The following is a 15,306-nucleotide window of genomic DNA, read 5'->3' as shown; positions in this document are numbered from 1 at the left end:
TGAAAAGAAATGAAAAGATGCTCTTAGGAAAAAAGAAAGGTAATAGCCAAAGTAAACAAAATATTTCAGTAGAAGAATTGAAAGACAATGCCAAATAAACTCTCAAAAGATAGTGGAAAAAAAAAGACAAATAGATAACATAACAAGATAATTAGAAAATGATTAGAAGACTTCCGATGTCAGAATGATATATCTTCTAAGACAGAACAGTACATAAGAGAGAGGAGAGGGACTTCCCTGGCGGTCCAGTGGTTAAGACTTCACCTTCCAATGCAAGGGGTGCAGGTTTGATCCCTGGTCAGGGAGCACGCACATGCCTCCCAGCCAAAAAACCAAAACATAAAACAGAAGCAATATTGTAACAAATTCAATAAAGACTTTAGAAATGGTCCACATCAAACAATTCTTAAAAAAAAAAAGAGAGAGAGAGAGAGAAGAGTAATATACCAAAGTAGTTGTGGATTCTAAGAAAAGGGGAAGATCCTGAGGAAGAAAAGTTTTGAAGATTTGCATTTCCCTTGGTGGAAACCCTTACATTACTGTATCTGCCTTGATTTTCTTATAGTATTTTCATTTGCTTTGTGTTTGTGTTCTATGGAGTAATTTAATGGCTTATTTTGCTTCCTTAACAACATCTAATTTTATACTAAAAAGTTAAGGAGATTAAGGAAAGATACTGTTGCATATACAATTAAACAAAACAGAGTGCAATTTTAGTAAAATGAAACTAGTTTTATTCACATTTTATCATGATGCATTTTCTATTAACTGACATTGCTATACTACTATATTGTAGAGAAAATTGAACTTCATGAAAATGATTCTAATGTTCTGTAAATTTTGGATGTACCTTTACAGTCACTATATTCTCTTAAAAATATACTTTGGGAGCTTCCTTTTATTTATGGCAAGAGAGGACATATTCAAAGATAAAAGCAAACAAACATAAATGGTATTTCTTTAGTTTAGGTATCATCATCTTGAAACTATTGAGTGACTTCTTAAGAGACGTGGATTGGTGAGATAGAGAGGTCACATTTACAAATAAATAGTAGTCAGTAGTTTACTGGAAGTAATATCCAGCTTGCTTCAAAAAACTCCAAGTGATTTATCAAAATAATTGTGATTATGATTATATTATTATCATTTATTATGTTCTATTTGGTAAAAATTCAAATACAATAACATGATAATTTCATATGTCTGAAATACTTAATATCCTAGAATATTTATCTCTTCAATCTGATAGCAAACTCTTTATAAAATATTGGGTTGGATATCATGGATATCAAAATAAAATCATAGCAAAATTTTGATACATGACAATGCTCTCCATGCCCTTCATGCCCGTCCAGAGAATCTCTTGATTGACTTACGGAGAGCTGCTCCACAAATTCCCTTGAACAGTATGTCATAGAGTTAAATCACCATTAACTCTAAAAGTAGAGTAAAGCCATTTCTCTATTTTTTACAGTCTCTCAAATTCATTTTTTCTGAAGGAAGTTTGGAAACTAAATCAGTACATAATATAGGAGCTTTCAATACTAGCAGACCAATGCAATAAGAAATATAACTTAGAGGATCTTTTTACACTGCTCATACTAAGCCTTAATCTTCATGTACGTTACTTAGAGTTTCATATTACTTGTTATAGTATGTTTAAAGTCCTTACAATGAATATTTGTTGTTATAGGAAGCCTGGTACCTACCTAATATGTCTGCAAATGATATTGGATATTATTCTTGAGAGCCATCATTTTTTAAATTAGCCCATTCGTGTGGTTCATGAAGTATTAACACCTTCCTGCCACAAATATACACATATTTATGTTGGGCACATAACATAGCTCTATCATTAAGATTTTTTCATCTCAAAGGTGTGGCAATTAGGTCCAGTAGGACCAATGCCCTAAGTTGTGAGGATGAATTTCTGTGTGGAGAATCATGTGGGAATCATGAGAAAGAGATGCTCTCATTCTCTTGTAATATGTTTGTTAACTGTAAAAATGATATAAGTCCAGAGTTGCCAGAAGTCCTCAAATGCCTGTGAATCAAACCAACACAGATGGAAGTAGAAAGCTAGAAATGTATTTCTGATAAACATTGAACTTCTAGACCTCAAGTAATGCCTGAGTCAGCCATCTCTTTAAACTTGAGCTTCTATATCATCATCCAAAATGTCCTAATATAGGGTTACTTAAAGTGGATGATGCCATTGACCGCTTTTGATGTGTGAGCTTGGCTAAATTAGATAGGTAGAAGGCAGTGTAAGTCTACAGATTCCAACCTGTGAGAGTGACAGTACATTTTACATGGAAGCAAAAAGTCAGAGTAAGCTTTCTCACCCATTGTACCCAGGAGCTTATATTTTAAGGCATTTGTTAGGTAAGTATTAGATTGTTGGAGTTTCTTTACTAATTGTTGTGTCTTTAAATAAGGCCTTACAAAGAAAAAAAAAATAGACAAACTTTGATTGAAGTTGGCCCATGTGGAAGCACAGAGGAAGAAAATTACAGCTTTACTAGTGTTATAGAGATAGTCTCAGTGGCATTCACTAGCATAGTCTTCTAATGATGAATTTTTCAGTATCCCAAACTTTAAGGATTGAGGATTCAGTCCATAGAGATTAAGAATTCTCCATCCATCCAATAAGGATGGATGCAATAACTCTGGAAGCTGGGAGAAGCCTAGCCATACCACCCATAAATATGTATTTTTCCCTTTCCTTCTAGCATGACAAAAAATAACTCTTAAGCTCATTAAAATAGCCATCAACCTGGAAGAGATTCCCTGACCTAAGCTATTGTTTCCCATTGTTCTGAGGTAGAGGCCAAAAAAGAGGACATCTGGCTGTGAACAGTCCAAGGTGAACCCTTAGGCTTGAGTTATGCAGTCAAGAGCCTGTGCCTTGGCTCTTTCCCATCTGTGTTCTGATTGCACTCTTGCCTCCATTTTATGGCTGCCAAAAGCAGCAGTGGGAGTGGAAGACCTTGTTGGCTCTGTTTGTCCTTTATTGCTGATAACATGGCAATTACCCCAACCCGTCCACAGGCTCAGTACTCATTCAGATCATCTGCTGGGGAGTGGTCACATCTCTCTCCTAAGAAAACTTCTAAGAACATAGCTTTGCAAAACCAGTGAGGCCTTTGATTGATATTCACTTTTGCTTCCTATTCATGTGGTAATGCTGTACTATCATGGGAGAATCTTCAACTGTGCTGGCTGAGAGGTGGAAATTTTTGAATGGGACTGTTCTTTTGCATGACCACCTCACCTATTCTTCCAAGTGGTGGCAGAAGCATGATGTCATCAGTATTGAAAGAGATTATATTCTCTGTATATAATGCAGTGACTATAGTCTAAGGATTTCAAGAGAAAAAATTGTTGGAAGATGTGCTACATTGATGCTAAAATAATTCCAAATGACAAATATAACATGAACAGAAAATAAGTGATCATCTACATTTTTCTGCATATTCTGGGTAAGACTTGCATTTGTGTTTAACATCAAAAGAACAATAACAATCCTTGAGACAGTCAGTGGAAGGCAGAATCCATGGGTGGCCCAATGAATGATGCAGCATACAGGCAATTATATAACCAGTGTTAAATGGCATTAGGGACAAGAAGATTTATATGCTTTCAATGCAAATGAGTACAAAGAGCCATGGATTGTTAGTATTAATTATATTGCTTCCTTTTTATCATAGTGGGATACATGAAGTTAGCCAGGAACCTACTGTAATTTTTATTCTCCAATAGATAACAGAAAGAGATGATACCTAAACACAATGAAGACTCTTCACCTGCATTGAGTGGACAATAATTAAATACATAAAAACCTCTTCTCTACCAATTCTTCTAAATTTTCACTGATTAATCACTTTATCTCATATGGACCAATGGATATAGAAAGGCGCCTTGGAAAAAAATATTTGCCCTAAGATCTCACATCCTAAAATCAGGAGAATAAGAACAAGAAACAACCGAGGAATACAATTAATGAAATTAGTTTATTTCATAATAATTCACAATTAATGAAATATTTTTGCACTTTGTTAAAAGAGACTGATGTGGTAAAGCTGTCCTAAATTCTAAGTACCATATAAGATATACTCTCTGAAAGCCACAGATACACCAAGGATTATTTTGTTCTTTGAGTCCTGGTTATATTGCTTATTCTGGGCAATAAAACTGTATTGTCAAAATTTATTTGTAAATAGTTGTAAAATCTCCAGTTACCTGAGAGTCTCTCTTCCCTGAATCTGAAAGAATTAGAGAAACATAGGGACTACCCGTCTGACCAATGTGATTTGCAGTACTTAACTCTGTGTGGTAGTGGTTTTATGGAGATACTGCCTTGATCCCAGGATGGGGACATTGTGACTCTGGCTTAAATGTAAAATCCTTGCTTCTCAGAGAAATACAACCTGGATGAATACGTTTCCAATAGGCTGATATGGAAATGATATATATGAATATGATATATGATACTGTTGATTCAGTATTTCCTTTGAATGTGTGTTCACTTTTATCATGGCAAACAGATCCCTTTCACAAGAGTGGTCATATTTTGGTTGCATTTCAAAAGTGAGCAGGAGATCATGAGTGTTCAATCCACCACACATCTTTTTTTAAACTCCTCCTGAGCTAAATGGGAGTTTTGTACTTTAGCAAGCAGTGAATTAGGTTTCCAATGATGTGAAGAGAAGAGGGCAGACAGTTTCAGATGGCTAGTGCCACAGAAGCTAAGGGTCAATGTTTGCAGAGGAAGGAGTGGGTACAGTATACAATCTCAATTATTAAAAGTCAGTAGACAGGAAAACAGCCAAAACGGTAACAGATGAATGAAATGACTCTGTTGGCATGAGCAAGTACTGTAAGCTTTTTCAGAGCTCCCAAGGGCAAATACATTATTAGTAGATTTGTATCTATTAGGAGCATGCCATGGGATTAAGCTGCGGTGAGTTTATTCTACTCTATTTTTTTCATCTTCTATTTCTAAAAGGTTGAAAGAGCAGAGCTTCATAGTTAAATCACCTCTTTCATTACTTGAAAATAGTGTTTCTGTAGGAACACATTAGTTTTCAGTTCACCTGAACGTAATTACTTACCTTTATATTTTTTCCTAATTATTCTGTACTGCATTCATATAGTTGGAATAGAAACAATACTGTTTTTCTTTCCAGGGAAACTGAAATGATCATACATTGCTTGCAGCCTACCTTTTTTTCCCCTTTGGCTAGTTATAGTGCAGTAGATATCAGCTTTGTTTCCAGCATTCTATTGTTAATGCCTCATGCAGGATTCATGCATGATTATCTCAATTTAGTGTTTTTAATTTAACACAAACATTAGCAAGAAGAACCAATTCACCAAACCTAATGACTGGTCATAATGCGGTACAATAAAATGTTACTTTTTACACCAATTTTTTATGAAAAATTTATCTCAAAACACATTTTAAAGTTAAATGGCATCATTATAGAGTTAAATATCATCTTGCCATATCAGCTAATAAATTACAGCTGAGAGAGAAATTAACATCTACAAATAGTCTAAAGAAAGGTTTATGGGATATGTATTTCAATTGGGTGAGAAATTCTAGAGGCGAGAGAAGCAATGAAATCACTGAAATGTCTGGGAGCTATGGCTGGAGCTTTATGAGAAAGGTTTTAGTTCATGTTTTTTTGCTTCATGCACTTTGAATTGCTTTGTGAACTTGGGTAAGATAACTTAATTGTCTATAACCTAGGTTTGCCTAGCCAGTAAATTAGGACAGAGCACAGGTTTAGAAAGGGTGTCTGCTTCTATTAAAGGAAGTGAGCTGTTGTGTATGGGAAGACTATTTTTCGCCTTTTCCTGAGCACTAAAGCTCAAATAAAAAATAATTATATAAAAAACTTTAAAAAATAAGATGAATATCTAAAAAGAGAGTAGAATAATCCCTCATCAGCAAAACTAAACAATACAAAATCTACATTCTACACCTTATTGATATACTCATGGGCATGAATTGTACCTTTAAAAAGAAGATTTCATTGATCATTAAATACTGAAACAATTTACTCCTTCTCATCATATATATGAGTGAATTTCAGAAGCTTCAGAAAGTTATCTTATTGCTCATTAAAGCATTTGAATAAAATTGACACGTGTCCTCAAGCCAAAGCACTTCATGATAATAACGTGAATGACAATGTTGGGAAGGTTTAAATTTCTATTTTAAAATATGGTTTATGTGTTAGAATAATTTTTAAAAAGTGCTTATATTTTTCGAGCTGTCAGAATGGGGAAAATTATCATGGCTGGTGCAAAAATAAATCAAACCAGAAGACTTCTATTCTAGACAGCCTCCATTGCCATCATCTTCTGTGAACTCACCTGTCCCTAATTGCAATTAAACTTTACTTTCTCACCTGTGAAATTAAAGGAATGGCCTGAATACGAGTCACAGATTCAAATACCCGCAGGGATCTAACTGGTAATTTAAATTAATTAAATGTATCAGGTGACTATTTCAGCAAACTGAAGAGTGACTATCTCTTCTAAAAATAATCTCCTGTAGTTATTTCCAAGCAGGAATTTGGGCCAGTATGACAACTTCTCCTTTATACATTTATCTAAGGTTTTTTTTTTCTTCAAACATCTAATTTTTAAATGTTCAAACAGTTTCAAGCAGGCAATATAAAGTATTTATAATGTGCAAAGTGACACTAAACACCACCAGTTCTTTTTTTTTTAATTATTTATTTATTTATTTATTTATTTATTTATTTATGGCTGTGTTGGGTCTTCGTTTCTGTGCGAGGGCTTTCTCTAGTTGCGGCAAGTGGGGGCCACTCTTCGCGGTGCGCGGGCCTCTCACTGTCGCGGCCCCTCTTGTTGGTGGAGCACAGACTCCAGACGCGCAGGCTCAGTAGTTGTGGCTCACGGGCCTAGTTGCTCCGCGGCATGTGGGATCTTCCCAGACCAGGGCTCGAACCCATGTCCCCTGCATTGGCAGGCAGATTCTCAACCACTGCACCACCAGGGAAGCCCCACCACCAGTTCTTAAACACTAAAATAGATCAATTATTAGATTTCTCCTGATTAACAATCCATGATTTCATATTTCTGTAATGTTGGAATGATACAACTGAATAGAAATTTTTATCTTAGATGAGGATATGTGGAATGTAGTACTCTAATATACAGACAAATTAATTGAGAAATTTTGCATAAAAATAACATGATAAATAAAAACATAGTTTTATCCTCTCTTATTCTCTCCATTTTTTCCCATTCTAGTACCTCTTTTTTTGCTCAGGTGTAAATTAGCTCCTATAGTGTTAGTTAATGTTAATTCTAATAATCACTATTTTTAAAAATTAATAAAGTTCTATTAATGTTTAAACTCTTTATTACCCCCACCTCACCCTCACAACCATAGGGGAGAATGGTGCCCTACATGGAATAGAAATGTTGTAATGGAGGCGGTTATCTCATCTGGGAAACAAACAGCTTTTCCCAGTGGATGACAATATCTTGGTGTTGTTCCAAAATTCCAGTGTCTGTTCTTTACCATTGCAGGCCTAGAAGGTCAATGATTATTTCACCCAAAGGGAAATAGGCTCCTCAAGCCCTATCATGGTAGAGACACTCAATAAGGAACAGATGTACTTAAAATATGAACGATGTATTTCTTAATTTTTAAAAAATGTAATAAAGGCATCTGTGCTCATTTATTAGCAACTATTTATTTCTTGTCCTTGTATTCTAACTAGTCTAACTGCTTAGCCAATTATAACCAGAATTTCACTTGATGATCTTTGGGTAGCTTGAAAGTAGCTTGATGGCTTGTGTCATAAGGCTAACATGGACTGATGATCATCTTCACTATCGTGATCTTTCTACCAAAATGACTGAACACCCAAGAATGACAAGCTCCCACCTAAATTATTTTAGAGGTATGCTATCAATGTGAGCTTCTTTGCCTTGGATAAACTCTCTTTAAAAATGTAAGACCACAGATACAAAAAGTTGAATTCATCTAAACTGTAATTTATTCATTATTTGTCCATGCAAAGGCTTCATTTATTCATTTTAAAATTTCTTTTTCTTTCACCTCTAGACCCAATTCCCTTCCCCATCCAAATGCAGACACCTACTTTGATCTATTGAAAGTATTGCCTTAGATAACAGTCTTCTAAAGGTGTAGTATTGAATTACATTTTAATTCCATAGCCAGAATTGTGTTATGAATCATATTTTTTCTTATATTTAAACTCAGTGCTAAGTTTTACTATCTTTCCTGTTCTTTAGTTGCTTTTTTACTGCTGCAAGGTATTCCATTTTCTATATCTAGCGCTTTGTTTTTATCCTTACTCACTGATAGACACATATGTTGTCTTCAGATTTCTTGCTACATTTCTTAATATTGTCATAAGGATCTGTTACTAAGTTTTTTGAGAATATAGTTACAATTTTGACATAGCTAGAATGCAGAAAATTCATTTTAATATTAATAGATACTACCAAATTTATTTCTACGTGATTCTACTCACACTAGAAAAGAAAAAAATATTCTCAAATATCCATATCATTGCAGATATTTGGCATTATCAAACTTTCTTATTTCTTCTAATCTTATGAGACTCAAATTCTATGTTAATGTTGCTTAAATTTGTGTAGCTCATAATTTAAGAATATTGTTAAATATGTTTTCTTATACCTGTTTGTCTTCTATGTGGTGGCCACTTATATCCTTTGAACACTTTTCCTAATATATTTCCTATCTTAGTAGGTTTTCAGGAGTAAATGTATATTAATTTATTATTAGTTTTAGATATTGCAAATATTATCTCCCAGACTACTACCAATTATTATTTTATTGTTTTATACTTATAAACAATGTTTTCTTTTCATGTCATTTCTTTTTATGTTTTTTCTTTTTATTTCTCTATATAATCAATCTTTTTCCCTGTGGTTTCACTAGTTTGTACATCATTAATTTATTCATTGACTCTACACATAACTGTTTGAGTGCTACCATGACCAGGCCTAATTTTAGGCATTTACATAGATATAATAAATAATAATAAATAAATAAATGAATGAGTGAATGAAAATCCATGTTCTCAATGGAGCTTACATATTTGTATGGATATGGACAAGCATCAAACACATAACTTTAAAATATGTAAGGTGGTTATAAGAGCTATGAGAAAAAAATATGCCCAGTAAAATGTATAGAGAGTGACAGTGGAATGTGTGAATTTATAAAAAGAGATCAAAGAAGGTGATATTTAAGTAGAAAACTAAAAGAAAGAAAAGACAGACTTCATGTGGCTATACAGGGGGGAAAAATTCCAAACTAAAGGAAAAGTAGAAGCAGACCTCATAGTTTGGAATTTTTTAACAACTAGAAATTCCCTTATCCCACAAGTATCCCTGTTTTATTCTATATTCAATAAAGTTTAAACTCTACATTTATTTTTAATTCATTGGATTTTATGTGTTTATTTAGTGTAAGTAAATATTACAGATGTATTCTCACAGCATAGTGAGCCACTTTTGCCACACAGTATATTATAATTTTTCTTCCTTTCTTTAATAATCTATAATGTAATCTCTATTATAAATCAAGATCTCATATATACATAAGTGTATTTCTGGATCCTCTATGCTATAACATTGATTTACTTAGATGTTTCTACTTTAATAGCACATTGATTTATTCCTAAACTTTGTAACATGTGTCTTAATGTCTGGTTTTGTTAAGTTCTCCAGTTTGCTCCTTTATTTAAAAAAAAAAAAAAATGACCTATTTAGTTTCATATAAGTTTCACATAAGTTTAGCACAAAGTCTTACTGTAGATTGTGAAGTTATAGATACCATCGAATTGATAGTTTCAAACTAATCGAAATCAGAGAAAATATACAGTCAATTTTAAAAACTTAAAAATTTTTTAAATTGATAAATAGTAATAAAGGTGACATGGGAAAAAGAAAGAGATAAATTATCAATTCAAAAATGAAACAAAGGACATCACTACAAATTCTACAGACATTATCAGGATAATAAAAAAAATTAATGCTTATAAATTTAAGACAGGTGAAATGGACACATTCCTTGAAAGACATAATCTATCAATTCTCACTCAAGAATAGTTAGATAATATGAATAGTCCTATACCTATTTTAAAGATGAATTTGTATTTAGATATCTTCCAAATAAGAAATTTTAGGTCCAGATGGTTTCAACTTCCAAATACTCAAGAAATAATGCCAATTGTATACAAACCCTTCTAGAAAAAAGAAAATGAGATACACTTTTTATGATACCAGCATTTAGGTGATGTCAAAATTTTTTTAAATATATTTCAAGAAAAGAAAATGACAGATCAATATCTCTTATGAATATGAATGTAAGTATCCTCAACAAAATAATTGCAAATAATTCCAACAATTTATTAAAAGGATAAGACATCACAACTAAGCAGGTGTTACCCTGAAATTGCAAGGTTGGTTTAACATTTCAAAACCAATCAATGTAATTTACCTATCAACACACCAATATTGTTAATAAATCAGTTCTTCGCCAATTGACCTATAGATTCAACACAACCCCACTAAATTCCCAAAAAGAATATTTAGAAATTAGGAAGCTGACTCTAAAATTTATAGTAGAAAGTGAAAGAACAAGAATCCTTAAAAAATTTTTTCAACAGGAAGAACAAAGTCGGAAGACTTTGTTTAAAACTTACTACAAATAAGAAATAATCACAATGTGATATAAGCAAAAGGATAGACATATAACAATTGAACAGAATAGAGTTTAGAAATCCAACTACACATACTTGGCCAACTGATATTCAACAAAGATGCATAGGCAACTCAGTGAAGAAAGGATAACTTTTTCAATAAGTGACGCTGGGACATTCAGGCATCCACATAAAAATTAAAACTTGACTTAAGTTTCACTTATTTTGTTTAACAATGTCCTTATATTAAAAAATTAAGTCACAATAGATCATAGATCTAAATGTCAATCTAAAAGTAAAGGAGGAAGTGGAAGAATTGGAGGAGGGCAGGGAGAGGAATGGATAGAGGGAGAGGGAGCAGAAGAAGGAGAAGAAGCAGGATGAGGAAGAGGAATAAGAGCAGAAGCAGAAAAATAGAAAAATCTAGGTGACCTTGAAATAGGCAAAGGTGTCTTAGATATGACACCAAAGGCATATACTTTAACATTGATAAATTGGACTTAAAGGGAACCCTCTTGCACTGTTGGTGGGAATGTAAATTGATAGAGCCATTATGGAGAACAGTATGGAGGTTCCTTAACAAACTAAAAATTGAATTACCATATGATCCAGCAATCCCACTACTGGGCATATACCCAGAGAAAACCCCGTAATTCAAAAAGACACATGCACCCCAATGTTCATTGCAGCACTATTTACAATAGCCAGGTCATGGAAGCAACCTAAATGCCCATCACCAGACGAATGGATAAAGAAGATGTGGTACATATATACAATGGAATATTACTCAGCCATAAAAAGGAATGAAATTGGGTCATTTGTAGAGATGTGGATGGATCTAGAGACTGTCATACAGAGTGAAGTAAGTCAGAAAGAGAAAAACAAATATCGTACGTTAGTGCATATATGTGGAAACTAGAAAAATCGTACAGATGAACTGGTTTGCAGGGCAGAAATTGAGACACAGATGTAGAGAACAAACATATGGACACCAAGGGGGGAAAGTGGTGGGGGGGTGGGGGTGGGGGTGTGATGAATTGGGAGATTGGGATTGACATGTATACACTTATGTGTATAAAATGGGTGACTAATAAGAACCTGCTTTACAAAAAAATAAAATTAAATTAAAAAATTAAAAAAAAATTAAATTCATTTGGTCTTCAAATGACATTCTTAAGAATTGAAAAGACATGCCATATATTGGGAAACATATTTGCAAAACATATATATAGATATAGATATAGATATAGATATCTATATATAGATATATATATAGATATAGTAATTTTATTCCAAATACATAAAAACCTCTAAAATGCACAATACAGAGAAAGCAAACAGCCCAACATAAAAAAATAACAAAAATCTTTGAATAGACACATCCCAAAGAAGCTATGTTGGTGGCAAATAGGCACATATAAAGAAACAGTGTCATTAGCCATTTGGGATATGCAAACTGAAACCATAATGAGATACCACTACATACTTATTATGTCTCAAATACAAAACAGTAACAACAGTAACAACAACAATAGTAGTAGTAGTGGTAGTAATAGTAGTAATCATCATACTAATCATACTAGTAGTGGTAGCAATAGTGGTGGTGGTAGTGGTGGTGTTAATAACAGTAATTAATAACATGCCCTACACTGGTGAGGGTGAGGAGAAACTTACTCTCTTGCATTGCTGGTGGACATACCAAATGGTCTAGCCACTTAGGCAAACAGTTTGGCAGTTTCTTATAAATGTAACCATAAACTTACCATGCTACCCAGTAATCCCACTCCTAGGTATTTGCTCAAAAGAAATGAAAATTTACATTAATGCCAAAACCTGTAATTAATATGTATTGAGGACTTATTAAGTACCACCAAAACTGAAAACAACTTAATTTCAATCTATCATAAAATTCTCATCAGCCAAATTTGTTAATCAATATGATGTTACCCTTTCCTCTTCACCTGGTATTAGTATGATTTTGCTGATTTATAGTCTTTAATAGATATGGGTAGGAAATGGCTCTGGTGAATGAAGAAAAAAAGAAAAGAAAATGACTCAAAACTAGAAAATTATGTTAAAAATGTTTGTTTTTCGCTTTTTTTCTCCTTAAGCTGACATTCATCTGCTCTCAATCACACACACACACATACACACACACACAGACACACACTGCACCTCACCCTCAACCTTCTCTCTATCCACAGTTGCCACAGCTTTTGAATCCTATCTAGGTTTGGATTTCATACCTGAATATGTAAGGATATTTACATCTAAAAGAAATTGACAATTGGCTGTTAGGTTGTGGATGTGGAGTAGGCTATGAGTCTGGAAACAGGTTTTGGGTAGAAAGACTAGGCTGAAGTTGCAGTTCTGAATTAATTTATATAACCTCATCATATATGGCTATTAATAGAATTAAATAAGAAATTGAATTCAAGGACACTTTATCAACTATCAAATTATTAATGGTGTTATTGATGGGGACTTTCCCAACATTACCTACATAAAGAATACATTTAAATTTGCCTTTCAACTTCGATTTATCTTTCAACTTTTACCTTTCTCCTACCATGAAAAAATAATTTTGTTAATGCCTACATCCAGAAAACGTATTTTATGTGACAGATTCTTGGCATCCAAACTAAAGACTGAAACAATATGTGTTTAATATGTGGATAATATGCCATCTTTGTTCTTTGAAAGGAGATGTAGAGAATATACCAAGACCCACTATTCAGAGATCCGTGAGTGACCTCATGGATTTTATTTTACAGCAGTTTGTGGGAAATGTGTGGTGATCCTTCTGGTAAACAGAAGGTTGACAACAAACCAAAACACGTCTCCTCACACTCCACCAGATCATAGGCAGGTTAGATGAACCTGCTAGCCTATTGGTATCTGTGTACTAAGAGAATGTAGTACCTTGGAGGGCTCTGGTTTTGTACAAGGGAGATTCCCTATTGCCAGGATAAGCACATGCCGCATGAAATCCAGGCTCACAAAAACCCTCCTGTGCTATCTCTGACCCAAATTTTGCACCAGTTTTTTTCATTTAATTTTCTAGGATTGAAACAAAAAGGAACTAGTGTCTAGAGGCAAGTGACACAGGCCTTAAGCTTGCTGACATCCTCAATTTCCTCATTCATAAACTTTCCTTAAAAGACCCAAATCCCCATTCCTCTTTTTAAATGGATTCCTGCCCTCAGCCCCGATGGTCAATAGCAGACACCTATTTCCCAACGGATGAGAGAGACTCCTTCATATTCTTGGTCATGGCTGGAATGAGGTTCAAGTGGTCATCCACACACTTGGTCACGCAATTCTCCAGCTGCTGCTTCACCTGAAGCTCTTCACTCCCTGCATCTCTTGAATCTTTGGCTTTGTGGTTGCAATGCATAGTGCACTGGGCCAGGTGGTGCTGGAATTTCTCCAACTCACTGAACAGTTTTATATCATTATTCACTAATTTTGTCTGTATAATAAAGTTTTATAGTATGTACTCTTAATCTGGTTTATTTTGCAATGCAGAATGTTCTTGAGAAATGTCCATGTTGTATGTAAAAGTAGCTCATCAATGAAGCTATTAAAAAAATTAGAGATTTTCTTATGCCATCAAAATAGGCATAGGCACTAGATCATTCTCATTCCCCATCTCTCATTCTAAACACAATTTCCAAGATACTAAAATCAATCATCTGGAGTATTAGAGAATATATTATATTACTACTTTTCCTCATTCTTTTTCCTAGATTTGATCCAGGATTAGGTAAAAGATTGAAAAAGCACATCCAATATATTCTATTGTTTAAGTAACCTGAGTATGATTCATTTATATCAAAGGCATATATCTGAATATGTGTAAAATATATGTTTTCATCACTGTGAATTCATTATCGTATACTGACTCAATATTGAAAATTCTGAAATGTATAATACTCTGCACCTGATAAAAAGATTTTGGTGAGAAATATACTTCCACCAGATTTCAAAATGCAAATCTTGGTTGTGATAAAGTTTCTTTCATCAATGGCTGAGAAAACAGTGGGTTACTTTTACATTGGGCGCTATTTTAGTGGAACATTAATGGAGTCATTGTTTTTGAAGTGTGAGGTATCTGCCAGGTTTTGTGTGCACTGGCCTAGCAAATAGGTGACCTGGATTCTAGACCCAGTTCTTCTAATATCTACTAACTAGGTGAAATTGAGAAAGCCAGTTAAACTCTCTAATTTTAAATTTAAAAACAGATAGTAAGATGTACAGGCCATTAGTTTTGGTCCTCTAGAATTTTATTTTGACTTTTCAGAGCAAATTTATGGTTCAAGAGAGATTTATACAGAGAAGAAACTAAAGATATTTTCTTGACAGAAAAACAGTGGTAGGTGAGAAGGAGGAGAGGGCATATAGAAGACGGGAATAATTTATAAAAATGTTACAATTTAAAATATGATGAATAACAACAAAATAACGTAGAACATGGAAATGATAGGATTTCTTTTGTAACTTGGCAGAGTTTCTAGGAAACAATTTAAAGAATAAAGTGAAATTATTTAAATTGCACTAC

Source organism: Balaenoptera acutorostrata, chromosome 5, assembly GCF_949987535.1.
Source record: "Balaenoptera acutorostrata chromosome 5, mBalAcu1.1, whole genome shotgun sequence".
In the NCBI taxonomy this organism is placed as follows: Eukaryota; Metazoa; Chordata; class Mammalia; order Artiodactyla; family Balaenopteridae; genus Balaenoptera; species Balaenoptera acutorostrata.
This window is presented reverse-complemented; position numbering follows the sequence as displayed.